The following is a 23,256-nucleotide window of genomic DNA, read 5'->3' as shown; positions in this document are numbered from 1 at the left end:
AGTAGGAACTCAACAAATGTTTCTTGAATGAATGAATGAATGAATGGGCATGACTCTTGCAAATGCTTTCTAAAAAAGATAGCAAGGAAATCCCCTGAGACACGCAAAATTAACATTCTTATTAGTTTGTTATATACAGATTTATGTCTTGCTTTTCAAATTTAAAAATAATAAGGCCTAAGATTGAGTCCTTGCTAGGTGCTGAGTGTTTCACAAGCATTATCTTGTTAGAATCCAAACCACCGTCCGAGGCAGAGATGATTTTTACTTTGTTTTACAGCTGAATTAACAGAAACCGAGAAAGGTTAAGAAATGTGTCCAGATTCATATAGTTGGTAAGTGGGAGTCTGTTTGGCTTGAAAGCCTGCGCTCTCAACTGTCTCACTTTCCATCTAACACACATTGCAGTCAGGACATTTTCCTATGGCATTAAGCTATTTTTTATGCCTTTATTATATAAAGGAGAAGCTTCTACAGATGACTGACCGTAGTGCCTTATTAGTCAAAGTGCGCTGTGCTCACCAGGAGCGCTCACACCACTTGAGAGCTTGTTAGAAATGCAGGATCTCAGGTTCCAACCCAAATGTACTTAATCTGAGTCTGCATTTTAGCAAGATCATTAGTGACATATAAGTACATTGAAGTGTGAGAAGCACTGGTTTCGATCAGGAATCAGCAGAAGACAGCCCACAGACTACTCCAGGCCACCCCCTGTTTCTGTATAGCCCTGAAGCTAAGAATGGTTTTTACATTTTTCAACGGTTGATAATTTTTCAGAAAAGGGATACTATTTTGTAACATGTGGAAATTATATGAAATTCACATTTTAGGCCGGGCGCAGTGGCTCACACCTGTAATCCCAGCACTTTGGGAGGCCAAGACAGGTGGATCACAAGGTCAAGAGATCAAGACCATCCTGGCCAACATGGTGAAACCCCATCTCTACTGAAAAATACAAAAATTAGCTGGGTGTGGAGGCACATGCCTGTAGACCCACCTACTCGGGAAGCTGAGGCAGGAGAATCACTTGAACCCGGGAGTCGGAGGCTGCAGTGAGCCAGGATCATGCCACTGGACTCCAGCTTGGTGACAGAGTGAGACTCCATCTCAAAAAAAAAAAAAAAAAAGAAATTCACATTTCAATGTCCATAAATGAAGTTTTATTGAAACAAGTTCATTTATTCAACTACTGTCTATAATTTCTTTTGTGCTGCAACAGCAGACTTGAGCAGGTATGATGGACTGCGTGGCCCACAATGATATTTACTATCTGGTCCTTTATGCGAAAAGTTGGCTGACCCCTTTCTAACTCTGTCCCTCACCTGTCACCCACAACCCTGTGGTTCACAATGCAAATGGGGAAAAGGGCTACCGTCATGTGGGAAATCTCATGGGGAAAGACCACCCCAGTGAGACCCAGATTTCAGCTGAGGCCTGGGGCCGAAGGAATCTACCACGGAGTGAAAATCCAGAGGCTAGAGGAAATGGGGTTATCATGAGGTGTGGTAAGGCAGGGGTGAGGAGGCAAAACAACGAAAACATGAGAGTACGGATGACTTTGGAGGCAGCTCCTCAAAGGTGAGTGTGGAAGTCTGGCCAAGACCAAGGATGAACGATCAGTGCAGTTTTCAGCCTCAATTTTCTCCCACAAAGCCTCAATTTTCTTAAGGCTGCTGCAAGTTGAAGGATTGGGTGATATCCAAGGAGTTGAAATTGAGAAATTGACAGAATTTTCCTAAGGTCTCCAAGCTGTGAGGGTAAAAAGGTATCCTCATCCCTAAGAAATGCTAAACTTGATGTGTACAAGGATGAAATTAACTAGCTCTCTATTCTGAATTGGAAGCAGTAGCTGCCTGCATAAGGAGCTTATTACATATGCCAACTCCCAATCCCACCCTGAGACCGTCTGATTCAGTGGGAATTTGTATTTTCACAAGCATGCTAGATAATTCTGATGCTTTGAGAAATACTGTCTCTGTGAATGAGGGAACTCAAGCCTCTGGAAGGAATTAGCTGCAGCTTGAGTAGGTCATGCTTCTAAAAGCAATCATTTACATGGCGGAAGGTTTTCTGTTTTCTGGAGCTGTATAGGGCTTCAGCAAGAGGCAGTGGCATTAGAGGGGAATTTCTAGGCTCTATCTGCTAATGAGGTGGAGGCAAGTAGAACACTGCAGGCATCTGAGAAACCCATAGAAAGGCATTAGCTAAGAGAGGGTGTTGGAGGAGCTCAGGACTAACACTGAGGGTCCTAATCCAGAGAATCCTACCAAGTAAGATGTGGAGCACACAATGGCCAAAGAACAGAAATGCTTGCCTCTCCCTCATAATGTGAGAATCTCAAGTGATACTTAACAGATTAGGGTGCTCAGAGTTCAGGGTCACCCTAGGCAGGTGGCAGATCTCATATGTATTTTCAGTTACCCACAGTCTATATGACTGCCTATATATATATATATATATATATATTTCCCTCATGTGCTAGATGGCAGCTCAGTACCAAGTAAATTATGATATGGGCTCCCAAGGAATCTCTAACACAGGGTAGATGCACAGTGACAACTTATTTTTCACAGGTTAGAAAAATAAAAATATCAGGTGGCATGAATACAGACATTGTCTCATGAATTAATAATTAAGTTCCCTAGAAAAGATAGATAGGCAGAAGAAGGACAGGATGGGAAATCAGTGCTTGTTTTAATCTGCTTTGGAGCTACCGTGGAAAACCAGTTGTCTTCTACGTTTTTCTGTGTTTCCTGCTTGTTTAAGGAAATCATGCTGTAAGCAACCAAATTTGAGGTGCAGCATGAAACATCTGTCCTGTTTTGGCTTCTTATCGAGATGTTTGTTCAGCTTTTGCATACAGCACCTCGCTGTCTTGAAACAAAATTTTAAAAAAACAAAAACAAAAAAACATTGCCAGGCTTTTAAAGCTATTGTGCAGGGTTGCTATTAGGAATTCACTACACTTAGACGCTCCAGCCCACCCAGGAATATAGGTCTGACCCGTAAGGATAATAAATCAGGGAGTGAAATCCAACAAAGGCTGACACTCCCTTTGCAGTTATTTTTCAACCCAGAGGCTGCTGCTGCATGTAATATCGCTTACGTAACTTTTCTTTGCAAGGACCCCTCTGGTGCCCCAATCTAGCCTCCACACCCATCGCTACCCATATCATCAGCACGACGACATTTTTGCTGCTCCACCCAGCTGTGAATTTGCCAACAGTTTAAGGATGTAGACATTGAGTAAACAAAGATACAAAACTGAAGTTGGCTTTTGTGCAACTAGCCTTCAAGAGTTGCAGTTCTGTTCTTTCAGGTTTAAAATTTCAGTGCAATAGAGTGAGAAGACTGTCCAAACGATATTACAAAGCTGCTTAGGAATTCCCATCACTAGAAATAGTATTATGTTACTTTGGGATAAAAGATTTTCAATTTATAGTGTAGCTCCCATAAGGATATGGATATTAATCTAGAACAACCTTGCTAGTTTCCATATGCCAGACTTAAAAATAAATGTATGATTAAAACCTTTTTTAAAAAATTCCAACAATACTGAGTGACCATCAATTCTTTAAAAAATGGGAACTAACTAATGGAAATTTTCTTCACGGAATCTGACCTATTAAACATGACATTAAATATTTATCTATTTAAAAGCTCCAAATGTCAATGAAAAAATAAAGCCATCAAATGCTAGTAGCATTTCATTAAGAAAGCAGCTGCAAAAATTGATGAGAGTTTTATAAAGTTAGGAACTCTCAACCTTTACCTGATGGTGAAGAAGCTTCTAAGATTTTCTTTATTATAATCAAAATGCCCAAAGAGGAGGAAAACAGCAGTATGGTGCCCTGAATTGAAGTCCTTCTTTTTCTATGTTTCTACTAGCCCAGCCCTTTTGTAAATAAAATCTTTATATAACTAAAGCAGAATTGACTTCGATGGGAAGTTATGATAACAGTACTACAGTGAAACTGATTGCCAGAAACAGAATAAGCGAGGAATAGATTGGATAATCAGCACATACAGCAACTCAAAAGGATCGTTTTAGTGATTTCTTTTTCATCTTCTCTACTACTAAGTATTTCAGATAGGGATGTTTTTGGCTGCAAGTAACAGAATATCCAACTAACAGTGGCATTAAAAAAAAGGGGGGGGGTCTGGTTTTCAGTTACTGTAATATATAAAAAACAAAATTTAGTAGCTTAAAATAGCATTTATTCTGCCCCTAGTCTGCAATTTGGGAAGGGCTTGGTGAGTGGCAGCTTGTCTGCTCCACTTGGCACCAGCTCGGGCACTTGAAGACTGGGGCCAGAGTCACCTGAAGGCTGCTTCACTCCTGTGTTTGACAGTTCTTGCTGGGAAGGCTCAGAGAGCTGGTGGCTTCACTCCCATGTTTGACAGCTCTTGCTGGGAAGACTTAGAGAGCTAGGGGCTGGGACAGCTGGGCCTCCTTAGGCATCTCGATCTCTATGTGTTCTCCCACATGAGTTCTTCAACATGGCAGTTTCAGTGTAGACTGACTTCTAACATGTCAGCTCAACATTCCCGAGGCACATGTCAGAGAGAAGAAGAAAAAGGCAGAAATCGGATCACCTTGTGTGACCTAGCATGGAGAGTCATGTAGTGTCAAATCTACTGAATTCTACTGGTTGGAATCAAGTTGGTAAGACTGGCCTATATTCAAGGGAGGGTGAATTAGACATTGCTGGGAGGAGTGTCAAAGAATTTGTAGCGTTGTAGGCCGGACGTGGTGGCTCACGCCTTTAATCCCAGTACTTTGGGAGGCTCAGGTGGGTGGATCACAAGGTCAGGAGTTTGAGACCAGCCTGACCAACATGGTGAAACCCCATCTCTACTAAAAATACAAAAATTAGCTGGGCATGGTGGCATGCACCTGTAAGTAATCCCAACTACTCAGGAGGCTGAAGCAGGAGAATCACTTGAACCTGGAAGGCAGAGGTTGCAGTGAGCCGAGAAAGAATTTGTGGCCTTGTATTAAGGCCACAAAGAGAGTTATTTTCCATATATGGTGTTAAAAGGAAAGCAGTCCTGTATAATATGGGGTTCCATAATCTAATAAAAACCAAGAGTTCATCTATAAATCTGAATTTTTAGATTGGCATATTGTCTCAAAGTTGCAAGCTGACTGCTATAGATCCAGACATTGTAGCCATGTTCAAGACCAAGAGGGGTGGAAGGAGTAGTGCCTGCAGTTCTGGCCACTTTTATTAGGAAATCAAAAGCCGTTCCCAAAAGCCAACTCTGCAGAACTCTGCTTATGCCACATTGGCCAAAACTGTTAACCTCCCCTTGTTTCAAGGGAGGTTAGAGCAGTGACTATTCAGCTTCCCCTTTCTCTATTATAGAGGGCAGAGAGGGTAAAGAGAGCCAGAAATGGGCATTGGGTCAGTCAAGCCGTGCTTCTGCCCTGCAAAGCCTCCATATCAGACCCAAAAAATCACAAGTAAGTAAGAGCTTCTAAGAACTTCACTCCCTCAGCCAAGGTTAACTATAAAATGACCCAATATGCTTAACAGACAAAAAAAAAAAAAAAAAGTATTGGCTAGTGAATGGAACTTTTTACGACTCTATTTTTGCAAATAGAATCAAAAACTAGATATTGAATCTAGTGAATTGTTTCTACCGTTTAAACAGGAAGCCGAATTGGTTTCCCACAGAGCCATTTGCTGACAAGATAGGAGGGACAAGGAAGGGGAGAGACCACTGACGTGTGATAAAATGTTAAAGCTGCCCTGCAGATTACCTTGGCTTCAGGGGCCTGGGGCCTAAAAATAATTTAAGGGCAGGGCAAAGAGGAACTCTTACTTGTAAACCTAACCCAAATTGTATATCTTACTTTCTAGCACATTCTTTCTTTTAAGCTTCTGTTACTCCCTAGTGAATGGAAACAGGAAAAACATTTTGAGTTGATGGATTTTATCTAACCCATCTGCAACAATTATTCAAATTTGAGCTTTAAAGTTTTACAACATTCAGCTAAAGAAGATTAAAACTCCTTTCTTTCCCCCATGTAAGCACAAACACTCTACCCACCCCGCCAACTGGCTAGTCTACCTCATGCTACCCTCTCACACAAAAATTTTAAAAAATCACACTACAGCAGATATTTTTCTAGACCCTTCATTCATACAAGTCTTGGCATATTACCCCAACAATAGCTAAAACTGAAAAATGAGACAATCGGATTTATTGACTGATAGTGTCTAGAACTCTCTTCCAGGTAATTTAACAGGTGTCATGAAAATGTGTGCTTAAGGGAGGGTGCTGAATGTGAAGTAAGAATGCAACCACAGTGAGAACTCCAGTATAGTCCCAGGCTGCAACTTTCAATGTCTGGTTAATCCTCAGAGAAGATGGAATAAGGAAAGGAAATATTTTCCTTTAAATTGAAAGAACTCTGACATAAGGAAATTAAATAATTGATCCAAAGTGATATCGCCCATATTAAACAGAATGAAAAGCACCAAGGCATTTGCAAGCACTCCCATTTACAGTTTAATTTAGAATAGAAAGCAATGCAGGTCTATAGTCTAAACAATGGCTAACTTTAACACAAAATAGACTCTTCTTAAACAAAACTCATAAAATGTATACTGTGAGAGTTACCAACCCTTTCGTGAATCGTTTATAAGCTAATGCTCTGCTTTCAATGTTTCTATCAGCTGCAAAATGTAATGAAGAAGCAAAGAATGAGCTTATAGAGATCATGACCCCACAGATTTCTTACTCATATTTCAAATTACAATCATGTTATGATGAAGTTTGATCCTCATGGAGTGTAACGAAATAATATATTTGAACTTTTTATTATTGCCAGTTTGGAGACCTACTATAAGATACTTCAGATACTCCCAAGCCACATAGCAAAATTCGTAAATGCCGTAATCATCATAAATGTATTCTGTAACTCTCAAAAGCAACTGTCAACAGTTCTAGGCCCAGGTTAAGTGTTCGATTCATACTCATTAAATTTCATTGAATATTCAACTTCTTTCACAAACTCATATATAATCTTTGTGCACGAAAATATTTTTGAGATTGGATATTCCCCCCAGTCATTTCCAACTAGAAATTCCCATTGGGTTTTGAATGAAAAGATTTATTAGATCTACTCAATTAGGGGACAAAATTAATAGTCCCCATTAAATACTAATTTGCTTTTTATTCTGCAAAGATTAACACAGATATAAAACCGGGGCTGACCACCCCCAGAACATATGTCTAAGACAGCAAGCAAGCTGAGAGTAATTTGGTACATGAGCTGATTGTCCCTTCCATGCCACCTTTCCACTGACGGTTTTGCTGAAAATGAGATTTAACAGCAAAGGTTTCTCTTTCCTACATCATGCCCAACTTCCTTGGTGGTAGTAGTTTTGGATGTGAGTAACACACACACACACACACACACACACACACACACACAAAGGTTAGATCAACACACATCTACCGAGTGCCCATTACCAGGTGCTATGCTGGATTATAGGACGAGGTACAGCCTCAGGAGTCAAGCTCTCTAAATTCACACCCCAGTTTATCTCTCAGTAGCTGGATAGCCTCAGGCAAGTTCCTCTGTCTTTCCAAGCTCTAGCTGTTTTATCTGCAAAATGAGGATACTAATAATACCTACTTCACGGGAGTTTGTGACTTTCGAATAAGATAATTCGTACGTATACATGGTTGCCTGGCATCTAGTATGTGCAATAAACTTAGCTATAATCACCACCAGCATCCTGGTAGTATGATCCCACAGTCTTTATCCCCAGGGTGAAAAGACACATAGACATTATGCCCATTTTTTGTTTGATAGTTAGTGAAATTCAGAAAAGAGGCACTTAGCTCAACCGGGAATTCAAGGAAAGTCTTTGAGCTAAGGTGAGTAGAGTTAGCCAGATAGAGAGGTATTTCGGCCAGGCATGGTGACTCATGCCTGTAATCCCAGCAGTTTGGGAGTCTGAGGCAGGCAGATCAATCAAGGTCAGGAATTCAAGACCAACCTGACCAACATGGTGAAACCCCATCTCTACTAAAAATACAAAAATTAGCCAGGTGTGGTGGTGGATACCTGTAATCCCAGCTACTCGCAAGGCTGGGGCAAGAGAATTGTTTGAACCTGGGAGGCAGAGGTTGTAGTGAGCCGAGATCGCACCATTGCACTCCAGCCTGGGCAACAGAGCAAGAGTCCATCTCAAATAAAAAAAAAAAAAAATGGATTTCAGGGAAAAGAGCTTGAGCAAAATCATTAGGAGCATGTTGTGTACAGAAACTGGATGTGGTTTGCTATTATGAGACAAGAAACTCAAGAGAGGGAGGGATAGAAGATGAGGCTTGTGAGGGAGATAAGGACTAGGTCACAGGAGGTCTCATAGGTCATGTTAAGGTGACTAAATTTCCTCCTTATAGACCACATCTCCTAAGACAGTTTATAGAAATTTCTAGTGTTCATAGAGGTATTTCATAAAAAGTTCCTTAATATTCCTCAACATAATAGCTTCACTGTGACTTCTGTTTGGAAACATCCTAAATTTCACCCCTTTAGTAATTCACAGTGCATGTGTTAATGTATTGAAGGCTCTGAGAAGTCTTACAATAAAGCAACCTCTTTGTCTCAATTTAGCTCAATATTTTTGAAATAGATAGTATTGCGGGACACCATTTTTACAGAATGCTGAAAGATATTTTGCCGGATTTTAACAAGAATAATGAATTGGGCAGGTTAGCCTCATAAAATTGCTCTAACTACAGAGATGGAGTTCAAAGGAGCACAGTTGGAGAGAAGGTGTGAAATGATGGTAAGCCAGGATACAGAAAACAGAACAGAGTCAAAAAATATTCAGGAGGTAAAATCTATAAATTTTACTGGTAACAGTGGAGTGAGGGAGACAGAACTGTCTAGAATAATACTTGGAGTTCTGGTTTGAGTCAAAAGAATAGTAATGCCACTTACTTCAAAAGTAATACAGGAAAACATGATGTTGGGGAAGGAATGAAGGATGGATAAGGTAAAAAACTTAGTTTGAAACGTGATTAGTTTGAGACACCCATGCGTCTTCCAAGTGAAGTTATAGGTAGCAATGAGTCACTAACCATTCTTTAGTCCTCATCTAAACCAGGTCATCTGACAAGTAATTCCTTTCTCTTCCTTAGGAGTCAAAATTTTGAGGTTAAAATGCCATAATGCATCATGTTCATTTTAGCAGCAAATTTACTAATAATAAGATTATTAATTAATCATTCAAATACTCAGGCTTTTCTTAATGCATTCCCAAATTAAAATATGCAAATGTAGGCCAGGCGCGGTGGCTCACGCCTATAATGCTAGCACTTTGGGAGGCTGAGGGGGGCAGATCATGAGGTCAAGAGATCAAGACCATCCTGGCCAAAATGGTGAAACCCTGTCTCTACCAAAAATACAAAAAATTAGTCGGGCATGGCGGTGCGTGCATGTAGTCCCAAGCTACTCGGGAGGCTGAGGCAGGAAAATTGCTTGAAACTGGAAAACGGAAATTGCAGTGAGTCGGGATCGTGCCACTGCACTCCAGCCTGGTGACAGAGTGAGCCTCAGTCTCAAATATATATATATATATAGTGTGTGTGCAAATATACGTATGTAGACAGGTGAATCTTGCATTACTCAAGATAAATTACTTAAATTCTCACTTAAAAAGTGAATGTGCAATAGAACTACTACCATCATCCAAATGTCACAAATGTACTTAAATAGGTTGATTTCTAATATATAGTAGCAAATAATTTAACAAAACTAATTTTTATATTTTCATTCTATCTCTAAACTTCTTAAAAGCAATAGATACATCTTCATCATCGTGCCTGAGGGTCCAAAACAGTTTCAGACACATGGAAAGTGTACGTTAAAATTTTGTTGAATTACTAAAATTAATTAAAGGAATTCACAGTAATAAATACAAAATTGACAAGTTTTCAATTCTACTCTGTCACTAATTGATCTCATCCGCCCTCTTGGCTTTAAATATGATCTTCATGCTAATGATTTCCAAACTGTTATTAGCTCTGCTCTCCCTTTGAACTATCAGCTCTGCTCTCCCTTTCAACTTTGAAAGTTGAACTTTCAACTTGAGGCTTATAATTTCAACCTTACTTGGCTTTTCCATGTGAATACACACCAGAGACCTTAAACTTAATGTGTCCCTGGTGGCATTACTGATTCCCTATCTTCACAGTATCCTTTCACCCCTTACTTCTTATAAAAAGGTCCCCAATTTTGTTCAATGAGCCACTGTGTCCAGCTAAAAGGCTCAGCTTCCCTTGCAGCTAGAATTGGACACGTGGATATAATATTGGTTCATAAAGTGGAGATCTGGGGGTGGATTTCTGAAAAGGCTTTTGCTTTCCTGACACAGGCACTACACCTACTTCTGTCAGCTTTCCCCTTCTCCTGTCTTACATGCAGACCTTGTGCCTAAAGCTCAGTCCCTCTCTTACATAGGTGAGAGTGAAAGACATAATAAGGATGGGCAAGGAGAAGAGAGAATGTGACTGCAATCTCAGTGGCATTTGTGAGCTACCATACCAGCTGGGTCTGCCTATCTTTGATACACTTTTTGGGTGGACAACAAGTTAATTGATTAATCAGAGAGCTTGTTTGTTTAAGATATGGTTTGTCAGGATTTTGGTTCCTCTGCAGCTGAACACAACCACACACGATATAACATACAAAACAAACATTTTTATTTTCATCTTCAAAAAGCACCTGATGACTACCACCCCAACCATCTCACAGGCCCAATTCCTTCCCAATCATAAACATGTCAGTTTCTACCTTCACCATCGATTCAGTAGCTCAAGAAAATAAAAATTTGGGTACATCCTTAATGGCTCCTTTCTGGCATTACCTCTAAACTATATCTTCAAACCCATCTCCTCTCTACTTCCACCATCCAGCCATCCAACCCGTCATCCTAGCCTCTCAGCTGCTCACTCTGCTGCAGCCTTGACCCCTGCAATCATCCTCCACACAGCATTCAGAGCAGTCATTAGAAAACATGTATTAGGTCATGTCACTCTCAATTTTAAAATTTCAATTGCTTCCTATTTTACTCATAATAAAATCCAAGAGCTTGGCTGCAATGGGCTGAATGTGTCTCCCCAAAATCATGTGTCAAAACTCCATTGTGATGGCATGAGAAATTGGGGACTTTGGGAGGTAAGTAGGTCATGAGGGTATCATGAGAGTGGAGCCTTCATGATGGGATTAATGCCCTTATAAGAAGAGATACAGAGTGCTTGCTTCCTCTCTCTTTCTCTCTCTGCACCATGGGAAGGTATAGGAAAAAGAAGTTATCCATCTGCAAACCATAAAGAAAGTCCTCACCAGGAACTAAATCCGATACCACCTTGCTCTTGGACTTCCCAGGCTCCAGAACTATGCGAAATAAATTTTTTGCTGGGTGAAGTGACTCATGCCTGTAATCCCAATACTTTGGGGGGCCAAGGCAGGAGGATCACTTGAGCCCAGGAGTTCAAGATAAGCCTGGGCAACAAAGTGAGATTCTGACTCTACAAAAAATCAAAAACTTAGCCAGGCATGGTGGCATGAGCCTGTGGTCCCAGCTATACAGGAGGCTGAGGCAGGAGGATTGCTTGAGCATAAAAGGTAGAGGCTGCAGTGAGCTGTGTTCACAGCACTGCACTCTAGCCTGGGTGAAAGAATCAGACTGTCTCAAAAAATAATAATAACAGGAATTTTTAAAATAAATTTTTGTTTAAACCACCTGGTCTATGTTATTTTTGATATAGCAGCCCAAAAAGGCTAACACGCTAACTATGGCTTACAAAGTTCTATCTATGTGGTCTGATCTCATCTTGCACCATTTTCTTTTTTGCCCACTGCACTCAAGCCACAATACTTTCACTTCATTCCTCAAAACCACCACATGGCCCATCTCAGGGTCTCTGTACTTGCTGTTCACTCTGCTTCAATTCCTTTTCCACCTGGCTCTTCCCACTGTTGGCTCCTCCTCATCATTCAGGTTTCAGCTCCAATGTCACCTCTTTAGAGAGACCTTCTCTGACCACCCCATCTCACCTGCGTTTCATGATCTCAACACCCTATGTTATTTCCTTCAAATGTTTGTCTGTCTAAAATTATCTTGCTTATTTACTTGTTACTTTTTGTCTCCTTCTTCTAGATTAAAAGCTTCATGAAGTGCAGGGACTGTGTCTATCTTATTCACCACTCCATCCCCACATCTAGAACAAATTAGGCCCAAATTAGGCCCTTGATAAATATTGTCCTTAATAAATAGATGAATTTTTCTTAAAAGAAAAAAAACACACAGTCTTGGATGCTTAGAAATCTGCCAACATGTATGGTTCTGGAAACATATAATTTTCTTGTCTAAAATCTCCAAGAGCAAAACAGAATTTTGGATTTAAATAAAAGCTTATTCTAGCATATTTAATTCCGAAATCACCAAATGTACTTAATCCTGTTGCTTATCTTCTATCACAGGTAAGCACATACCTGTGTGTGTGCTTACCACATACACTCTTATGGTAGCATAATAAGGGATTAGACTCTTGATACAAGTTGCCAAGTAACTTGTATCATGTTTTTATATAAAACAACCCGTTAGGAGTTTGGAAGGGAGCCCAACAGACTCACAGTTCAAAGCTTCCAGATCCATCCACATGTGGTTGTGCTAAGAAAGGCTGTCTTTCAGGCTATTCCTCTGTACAACATAGAAGGCCAAGAACTTTCCCCAAACTCTTCAGTTACAATTCAGTGAAATTAAACTGTGTAGGAAAAATGTTGAAGGTAATCAATCAGCCCCTTTAAGGGACAAATGCTTTCAAGCCACAAGAAGAAGGGTATACATTTCTAGTCAGTTCTATTTCTAGATGGTTTATTCAGCAATCTGAAGATTTTTATGGAGTCATGCCAGTATTTTCATTACTAAATTCTTAGAGTTGGAAGGAAAGGGGGAAAATACATCATCTCATGCCACCACCCCTCCCAGGGCTACTACATTGGCCGAGCAGAGCAAGTGGAAAGGCTCAGTGCCTAGGGCTCCCAAAGACATGGTCGTGTTGCATCGTGGCCATCCCACTACAAGCCTAGGACCTTGTGATGCCAGAGCTGGGATAGGCCTGGGCACATATAGAACATAAGGTCCTAGGCAGCAACAAGTCAGAATAAAAGGAACACTTTCTTCCCTTGGAGCCTTTCATTACCCCTGCTTTTCACCTTCCCAAAGTGTGGTTTGCAAAGTCCTGGAGACCCTCAGGGCAACTGTGAGATCAAAACTATTTTCATAATAATAGCACATAACACTAGATAATAATACTATAAAATACTACAAACTATTTTCATAATAATCCTACAATGTACAAATACTACAAAGAGCATGAAGGAATCTTGAGACAAAGATTTGCCTTTTTCATTACGTCAGCATTCACATTGACGGTACAAAAGCAATCCTGGGTCAAACTGCCAGCATCTTAGTACAAGTCAAAGCAGGGGCACCAAACAGTGCCTAGCAGTCATCGTATTATTCACACCACACACAATAAAAGAGGTGGGAGTGGGGAACAAACAAACAAAAAAGGAAGCCAGTTTTACTTAAGAATGCCCTTGATGAAGCATTAAAAATTGCTAGCCTCATTGAATTTCAATATTTCAGTACATGTCTTTGTAATACTCTGTGTGGCAAACTATGAAGTACACAGAAAGCCCTTCTGCTGCGTGCTGAAGTAGCATGGTTGTCTCTACCATAAAATACTGCTTGAGTTGCAAGTTAAACTAACCACTCTCCTCAATAAACACCATTTCACTTGAAAGATCAACATATTCAGATTTAGGTATTTGCCAAACATTTTCTTGAAAATGTGCAAGGTGAGCCTGTCACTCCGAAGAAAATATATGACAATATTAATTGCCCAATAACCTTTAAGAAACTACCTCTAGCTGAGGGTTAGGATAATAGACACAATTATCCAAAAAGCCTATTAAAATACTCCTATTTTCCAACTACATCACTCTTGGATGCCAGATTTTCTTCATATTATTCAATGAAAACAACATATCATACCACATCGAATGCAGAAGCCAATATAAGAATCCAGCTGTCTTCTATTATCAGACATTAAAAGGCAAAAAACATAAAACATGAAACAATGCTATGCTACTCACTAAGTTTCTCTTGTTTGGAAAAATAAATACATTCTATATAAAAATAAGTTATGTTACATGCAATGGGTTTATTATTGTTATTTTTAAATTAATGAATAAATAATTATTTTTAAAATGTTTATAGCATGGTTAATATCCACAGATATTACCCAAATAAACAAAAGCTTTTTGAGATCCTCAATTATTTTTAAGCGCATAAAGGAATCACCGGGTGTGGTGGCTCATGTCTGTAATCGCAGCCCTTTGGGAGGCCGAGGCAGGTGGATCATGAAGTCAGGAGTTCGAGACCAGCCTGACTAACATGGTGCAACCCCATCTCTACTAAAAATACAAACAGTAGCTGGGCGTGGTGGCGCGCACCTGTAATCCCAGCTACTCAGGAAGCTGAGGCAGGAGAATCACTTGAATCCGGGAGGTTTGAGGTTGCAGTGAGCTGAGATTGCGCCACTGCACTCCAGCCTGGGAGACAGAGCGAGACTCCATCAAAAAAAAAAAAAAAAAAAAAGACTCTTGAGATCAAAACCTGCTACAATAGATAGTTATAATGGAAATATGTAATAGAAATTTAAAAAAGTATGATAGAAATATATAACAGAAATGCAAATCCTACATTTCTAACAGCACAGATGAGATACTTAATATTTTCATTCCACCACAAAAGAGAGAGTTCCATTATGCAATTAAAGTAAAAATTCAAGCAACAGCATTCAGGTTGTGGTGTTGTCATCACAGGAACTAGTGGCTTGCAGGAGTTAAAAAGCTGTCAGGGAACAGTGGCAGGTGGGCTGGTGATACAAGAAAAAGCCACAGTGACTTGACTAGAAATAAGAAAAGATGTAGTGGGATGAAATGCTCAAATACATCATGGGCCCATGCGGGTACAGAGATCTGAACAACCAGAAAAGATCTCTGACACAGGATATCTTTTTCAGGTCTACTTCTGTTTTCCCCGTCTGTTTTTCCCCTTTGATAATCTGTGCTGCTTTTGCCTGGCGGGAAGTTCAAGATTGGAATGTTTGACTTTTGTGTTCAAAAACCTGAGGGCATGGAAGAGAATTTAAATAGTTCTAGGGAAAGAACTGTTTAAAATGAAAGTCTCTCTGGCTTAGAGGAAGAGTCAGAGTTTAAGGTCCCCTGTATTTTACCTTACTCCCTGACAGGGCCCCAAGGACACAGCAGGACCTCAGAGAGACTGGCCATTGGTGCACCAAGAGGTGGAACATTAGCCCAGGCTTTCCCAACCACAACAGTTCTCATACTCCAGAGGATGGCACAAAGGCCAGAGAGAGGGGCCTCTTAAAGACCACACAGGGAGAGACAGTAGCATCTCAGCAGTAACCTGTGTGGTCATATGTTTGATGCCCTCCTGAGTCTGAGATCTCAGCTCTGCTTGAGAGCCTGCAATCTTGACACAGCCCCAGATGAAGCACAAGAATGACTGAAGTTGATTTTCTCACCAGACCTATGGAACAATGGCAGAAAGTGATAATTAATCATTGAGTCAAAAGTAGAGAAGAATAAATACCATTCAGCAAGAAAAAGGAAGGAAGCACTTAAGTCATGCCACGACATGGATGAACCTTAAAGACATTATGCTAGGCCGGGCTCAGTGGCTCATGCCTGTAATCCCAGCACTTTGGAAGGCCAAGGTGGACAAATCACCTGAGATCGGGAGTTTGAAACCAGCCTGACCAACATGGAGAAACCCCATCTCTACTAAAAATGCAAAATTAGGCAGGTGTGGTGGTGCATGCCTGTAATCCCAGCTACTCGGGAAGCTGAGGCAGGAGAATCGCTTGAACCCGGGAGGCAGAGATTGCAGTGAGCCGACATCGTGCCACTGCACTCCAGCCTGGGCAACAAGAGCGAAACTCCGTCTCAAAACAAACAAACAAAAAAACATGCTAAATGAAAGAGGTCAGTCACAAAAGACCACATAGTATGTGCTTCCATTTAAAGGAAATATCCAGAATAGGCAAATCTATAGACAGAAAATAGATTAGTGGTTGCCTAGGGCTAGGGGAAATGAGGGTGACAACTAAGCAAGAGAGGATTTGCAGGGACAGGTAAAAACATTCCAAAATTGATCATGATGTTGATTACACAACTCTATGAATATACCAAAAAAGGAATTTTATAAATAGGTAAATTGTATTATATATGAATTATATCTCAATAAAGCTACTACCCAAAAAAAAGTAGAGAAATGTGATGTCTCTTGTCCACCCGAGGTGTACTGAGATTCATAACCATTTTATGCATAAAATGTTTCACAAAGTTATTTGATGAGGTTGTGTCAAGCTGAGGTGGTAACTTCTAAACACATACACTGTACCAGCTTAGGACCTAGCAAGCAGGTCCGAAGCACAACAGTGGGGAAGGGTGCAGGAGGGGGCAGACACAGGCTCCAGGGAACATGGCTGGTGGGTAACAAGTGGCCTGCACCACCAAAGAACCACAGACAACTCCAGAGCATCATTGTGGAGAGGCAATATTCAGAGATACAGGAAGGGAGCTAGCATCAAGGAGGTTCTCACAGATTGCGAGGCTCCATCTCAAGAGAGGAGTTCAGTGGCAGGAGCCCTGCCCAAGTGCATGACTGGAATGAGGGCTGCAGCCTCAGAGACTGGGCAGGTGATGCAAGAAGGACCCAAGGCAATCAAGCAGGGGCCCAAAAAGTGTTAATGATATAAGCATGTGTTATGTCACTTATGTATAATAATATAATGTATACATCATGTAAGTTCTATAAAAATAAAAATAAACATTTGCCAGATGCTGTTTATGTATTTATATTTTTAATGTATTATATCTACACAACAACCCTCTGAAATGGCTACTCATTCTTCTCTATTTTACAGATGAAGAAATGCGAGTCACAGAAAGGTGAAGTAGCTTGCCCAAGTCATTAGTAATGCAGAGCTAAGATTAAAACACAGGCAGTATGGTCCATCTTAACTCTACCATGCTGCATTTAGAGCAGGGGCTCACTTACTACATCTGAGCCATCATGACCGGGAGAAACCATGGTTGATGCTGAATCCCCCTCAGCATTAAACAAGAGGTCTTTAAAGCTTCTCCCATAGAGGATGGACAGGTCCTGGAGCCTGAGCTGGGGCTGAGCCTGCAGGTGGTGCTTAAATGATGGCCACACAGAAACAGAATATGGAACCAGGCAACTACTGCCACACACCTTATATATTTTCATTATACCACAGTGCAATAAGGTAGTATCTTAGTCTGTTTAGGCTGCAAAAACAAAATATCACAGACTAGGTGACTTATAAATAACAGAAACTTATTTCTCACAGTTCTGCAGGCTGGGAGTCTGAGATCAAGGCACTGGCAGAGGCCCACTTCCTCATAGACAATGGCCATATGAGGCCTATGGGCCTATATCTTCTCACTCTAACCTCACGTGGCAGAAAGAGTGAAGGGTCTCTCTCAGGCCTTTTTCACAAAGGCACTATCCCTATTCATGAGAGCTCCACATTCATGACCTAATCATCTCCTAAAGGCCTCAGCTCCAGTACAATCACCTTGGAAGTGAGGATTTCAATATGGGAATTTTGGAAGGCCATAAATATTCAGACCATAGCAGGTAGGTATTGTCTTCTTCTTTTCCGATGAGAAAACTGAAGTTTGAAGACATTACACAATTTGGCCAAAGAACCAGTAAGCAATAGAGCCAAGACCAGATCCCAGACCATCTGATTCCAAGATGGCAGCTATGAACAGGCAATTGTAAAATGGCAGGCAGTGTCAAACAGAAAGTAAATTGGGAAGTAGGATAGCAGAATGGTTAACAACATGTGCTTAGTGGCCAGAGTCCAGCTATGTCAATTACCCCATCATCTTGAAGGAGCTACTTAATCTTTCTAAGTCTTAGCACCTTCATCTGTAAAACAGATTAGTAATAGTAACAATAAAGTATAATTCCTGGGGTTGCTATGGGAATTCAATGAAAAATCATGTGAATAAATATCTGATAGAGTGCCCAGCATACAGTAGGTGTTCAATAAATGGTAGTCGTGTTAAGGAGGCGTTCCTCTTACTGTACTGCTGAACACAGGCAGGCTCTGCGGCAGCACAGAGCTTTCTTCTGAGCTGTTTTGCCCTTGACTAAGAGAACATCATGCTGAAAGGAACATTAGAATTTATTTAATCTAATTCTCTTTTTCAACAGATGAGAAAATTGAGGGTTACAGCAGTTATATAAGTTGTCCAAAGCTTTATAGTAGTTACTGGCAAGTAAAACCATATCTTTTATCTGTAACTTAAAAATTTCAAAGCTGTTGGAATGAGATAGAAAAAGGCTTAAGAAGTAAAATTAGGCAGGGTACAATGGCTCACACCTGTAATCCTAACACTTTGGGAGGCTGAGGCAGGTGGATCACTTAAGCCCAGGAGCTCAAGACCAGCCTGGGCAACACGGTGAAACCCTGTCTCTACAAAAAGTATAAAAAAATTAGCCAGGCATGATGGCATTGCCTGTAGTCCCAGCTAGGTGAGAGGCTGAAGTGAGAGGATCGATTGAACACAGGAGGTCAAGGCTGCAGTGAGCCAAGATCATGCCACTGCACTCAAGCCTAGGCAACAGAGTGAAACCCTGTCAAAAAAATAGAAAAGAAAATACAATAAAAGAAGAAGTTAAATTAAGACAACCCTAGTGGGAAAGGCAGACATCTGAAAAGAGCAGGGGGACTTCTGACACTCCGGCCTCACTCACACCATCCCCTATGCACAAGTGAAGCAAAACTTCCCGGGAAGCAGGAAGCTGCAATTTCAGATACTCATTTCATATCGTCCCACCCCTACCCTGTGGTATTGTCTGCACTCAACAAAGGAAACTCGACCTTGGGTGATACACAAAAGAAGTTAACAAAAGGATGGAAACCAGTATCTTGGAAAGCATATGGAAGGCATGTGATTAGTGTTAGTAAAAGGATCCGAGAAGAAGAAGAAGAAAAAAAAAGGAAAAGTCCTTTTATATCATTTGAGTGGGTTGCCTTCGCTTGCTAAAAGACTAGCTGAAATTGAATGAAATTAACAAGCAGGTGTTAGATGGGGATGCACAATGTTAGGGAAGGTGTATTGAACTGAAGAGGTTAAATAAAGAACTTTGAGAATGAGCCTTGAGGAAAATGAATATGTGTGTTTGCACATATGCACACACATATATTTAGCTGGGAGTGCTTGTCTTTACTTTTGCAGTAAATTTAAGAGCTGCCCTCAAAGGCAAATTAAATTGTGTCCATTGTGCTATTTACAAGGGTCAGGAGAGGTTCTTGGGAATGACAGGAGATGTGGTAGGAGTATGACAAGGCAAGGCAGTTAAGGAGTGGGACTTCCAAAATGAAATTGCCAGGTCCACCTGCTATGTATTAATTATGCAAGAATTACTGTCTGTTCAGTGTCACTGCTGCATTGCTTAAGAGAAAAAAGTACGTTTGGGAAATATTTGACAAATCTATTCACTAAAAAAAAGAAAATGTTAGACTTTGTATTTTTTAAACCACATATATTCTTAAAAGAAATTTGACCCCATTTGCTATGAACATACTGACTATCAGGCAAAAAAATTACTCCAGACTTTAAAGCTTTTTTATTAGCTAGTTCCAGTCCTGTCTGTTATTTTTAAGCACCCCAAGGATGCTAAACTTGTGCACTGTTTTGCACAGATTTGCACTGTGAGTTAAAGAGGCACTTGGTTCAAATATGTAAAGAAAAAAAAACAGTTAACATTGCTAACTATCTACAACCACCATCAGCTGTGATGTCATAAACCAAAAAGATCACTCTCAAAGATCACAGGTCTTCACAGGGATCTTCCCAATAATGAAGGATGCCCATGTGTACATATGTGACTCCCAATCCGGATGTTACCATTCATTGCCTGCGTGCCAGGGCCACCAGGTCTCCTATAGAAGATAATGAAGGTAGGGATTCTGCTCAGCAGATAACTTCCTTTTCTCATGGAGCCTTTCTTAGGGAAGTCTAGTTCTGTTCTGTTCTTTTCCTTCTTTCTTTCTTTCTTTTTCTTTTTCTTTCTGACAGCGTGTCACTCTGTCACCCAGGCCAGAGTGCAGTGGGGCAATCATGGCTCCCTGCAGCCTCAAACCCCATCTCAGCCTCCCAAGCAGCTAGGACTATAGGCGCACACCACCACACCTGGCTAATTTTTGTATTTTTGTAGACACAGAGTTTTACCATGTTACCCAGGCTGGTCTCAAACTCCTGACTTCAAGTTATCTGCCTGTTCTCAGCCTCCCAAAGTTCTGGGATTACAGGTGTGAGCAACTGCGCCAGGCCCCACAACTAAATTTACATGCACCATTGTCATGGTTTTCATTAGTCTCATTTATATTCTAAATTTATTTTGGCCACAATGGATAACATAAATACATACAAGAGTAACTGAAATTCTTTTTTTTTTTTTTCTTGAGATGGAGTCTCACTCTGTCACCCAGCCTGGAGTGCAATGGCGCAATTCCGGCTCACTGAAACCTCCGCCTCCCAAACTCAAGTGATTCTCCTGCCTCAGCCTCCTGAGTAGCTGGGATTACAGGTGTGTGCCACCACACCCGGCTAATTTTTGTATTTTTAGTAGAAAAAGGGTTTCACCACGTTGATCAGGCTGGTCTCGAACTCCTGACCTCATGATCCACCCATCTTGGCCTTCCAAAGTGCTGGGATTACAGGCATGAGCCACTGTGCCCAGCCCTGGAATACAATTTCTATACACCTTTGTTAGCCACGTTGGTCTACCTCTAAGAAAAACATTGTCAGTGGTCTCTTGCCTCTTAAGTAAACCAGGGAGGAAATCAGTAGCAGCTCTCACTAAAGGGAGGATTGAAAATAGAGCTTCCATTAATGGTATTAGGTCTTCCTACTCCCTTCTGGGACCAAAATGCCTAAGCAGGGAACCTGCACTGGCATCCAGGTCCTAAAGTTTGCAAGGCATGAGAAAGGAATAAGGGGGTTAAAATACAAGTCTCTAAGCCTTGGAGGGAGCCATAAAAAAGAAAAGAGGATTCAGGAGAGAAGGAACAACCTTTCCTAAATCCTATGAGGCCTTTCTTCTGGGGAATATACAATGGAAAACTTTTACCACCTCTGTTCTTCCCACACTTGTTCTCTTGGAAACATATCTGTTCCTAGGGCAAAAATCTCTGGCTAGAAAAAAAAAAAATCCCCAAATACTGCTGAATGGCACAACCCTTGCTCTAATGAAGAAGAAGGCCCAGGGGCCCCCAGCCTTCCCAATAGACCTGACTAGAATAATTCCTCTGTCTTTCCAGGTGGACAAGCTAAGTAAATTAAGCACTTCAGTGACCAAGAAAATATTGCATTCCTCCTGAATCTGCATGAATTTTGTCTTTCTATTTCCAGCATCCTCAGGAGGCTAACATGCTGATTCTGAAATTTTCAAAATTCGCGAGGTTCCTAGAAGCCATTATGGAAGGGAGATATTCTACAGCTCTTTGGGGTTGTAGAATATCTTTGTCTGGTTTTCTTAAAAACTTCAGGGAATAAAAAGAATAAAGGCAGCTGGGTGTGGTGGTGCACCCCTGTAACTTAGTGGGAGACTGGGCAAGAGAATCACTTGAACCAGCTACTAGGGAGGCTGAGGCGCAATCACTCCAGGACAATCACTTGAACCTGGAGGCAGAGGTTGCAGTGAGCCAAGACTCTGCCACTGCACTCCAGCCTGGGCCACAGAGTGAGACTCTGTATTTAAAAAAAAAAAAAAAAAAAGACTAAAGGGAAATGTAGAAATGCCTCCAGGACAAACTGTGATGCCCCAAATGCTCACTTGGGTCACACAGACGGAACATCCTCACAATATCTTCAGTCAAACAGTGGCTTTCATACATGTAAGATGAGGTGCATGGGCAGGAGATTGGTTCTCCAGTTTTGATGTGCCTGAAAATCACCTGTGAGACTTGCTAAAAATGAGGATTACAGGTTGCCATCTCCAGAGATCCTGAAGCGGAGCCTCCCAAATCAATATTTCTAATAAACACCACAGGGGAGCTTGCTGCAATGCATGTGGTTCAGTAAACCCATTTTTGAAAAGGCATCAATTTCTCATGAAACCTCAGTTCTCTCCTTCTCCACTTGCTCCCCTTTCATGCTCCCACTCCACTGAAACAGCGCTCATCAAAGACACGAGTGACCTTCATGTTCCCAAATCTATGGTCAATTCTCAATCCTCATCTTGTCTGACTTATTGGCAGTATTTGACAAAGTTGATCACTCTCCCCCTCATGAAACACCCTCTGCTTGGCTTCCAAGGCTCTCACCTCTCTTGGTTCTCCCTCTCTCTTTCTAGTGACTTCTCAGTTTTCTTTGTTGACTTTATTTTCCTAAGTTCCACAGCTTGAACTGCGCCTGGATTTCAATCCACAGGCTTTCCCACCTCTCAATCTACACTCACTTCTGCTGTATCTTCAGCTATCCTGTTGGTTTTAAATGTCCCTTTAATACTGGGAATTCCCAAATTAATATTTATAGTCCACTCCACTCTCCCAAGTACCACACTGAAATAGCCAATTGCCAACTCAACATCTTTAGCTGGATGTCTAATAAGCATACACCTACATGCACAAAACTCCTAATTTATCCTTCGTCTCTCAAAATCTGCTCCTCCGTCAGTATTTCCCAGCTTAATCAAGGGCAACCCTATTCTTTCGGTTGCTAAGTCCAAAAACTTTGGAGTCCTCATTAACTCCTCACTTTCTTTGTACTCCACATCTAACCCATCAGCAAATCCTGTCAGCTCTACTAGAAAATATATGCAAAATCCAACCACGTCCCCCATACCTCCACTACTATCTATGGTCTAAGTCATAATCATCATTCAAGTGTATTACTACAATAGCCTGCTAACTTCTTTCATTGCTTCTGCTAATGCCCACTCCCCCAAACTATTCACATGGCAACCACAGTGATTTTCTTAAAACACAAGTCATGTCATTCCTCTGCTGAAAACCTTCCAAAGCCTTTCCATCTCACTGAAAGTAAAATCCACCTTCTACACTATAACCCACATAAAACTC

At 41.0% G+C, this 23,256-nt stretch overlaps 1 long non-coding RNA gene across 1 annotated transcript; it reads right to left on the bottom strand.

The window, feature by feature from the left end:
- Positions 1–1,153: 1,153 nt before the first annotated feature.
- On the bottom strand, positions 1,154–8,129 carry LOC116558164. Its single transcript, XR_004271888.1, has 2 exons — positions 8,087–8,129; positions 1,154–4,526 (listed from the first exon to the last, which is right to left on the bottom strand). It is a non-coding gene; the product is annotated as an uncharacterized LOC116558164 (long non-coding RNA).
- Positions 8,130–23,256: the final 15,127 nt, after the last annotated feature.

The sequence above is a fragment of the Sapajus apella genome, unplaced genomic scaffold (assembly GCF_009761245.1).
Source record: "Sapajus apella isolate SASKATOON/1434 unplaced genomic scaffold, GSC_monkey_1.0 scaffold2, whole genome shotgun sequence".
NCBI classification, from domain to species: Eukaryota; Metazoa; Chordata; class Mammalia; order Primates; family Cebidae; genus Sapajus; species Sapajus apella.
The sequence above is the reverse complement of the archived record's forward strand: the minus strand, read 5'-3'. Positions and strand labels throughout refer to the sequence as shown.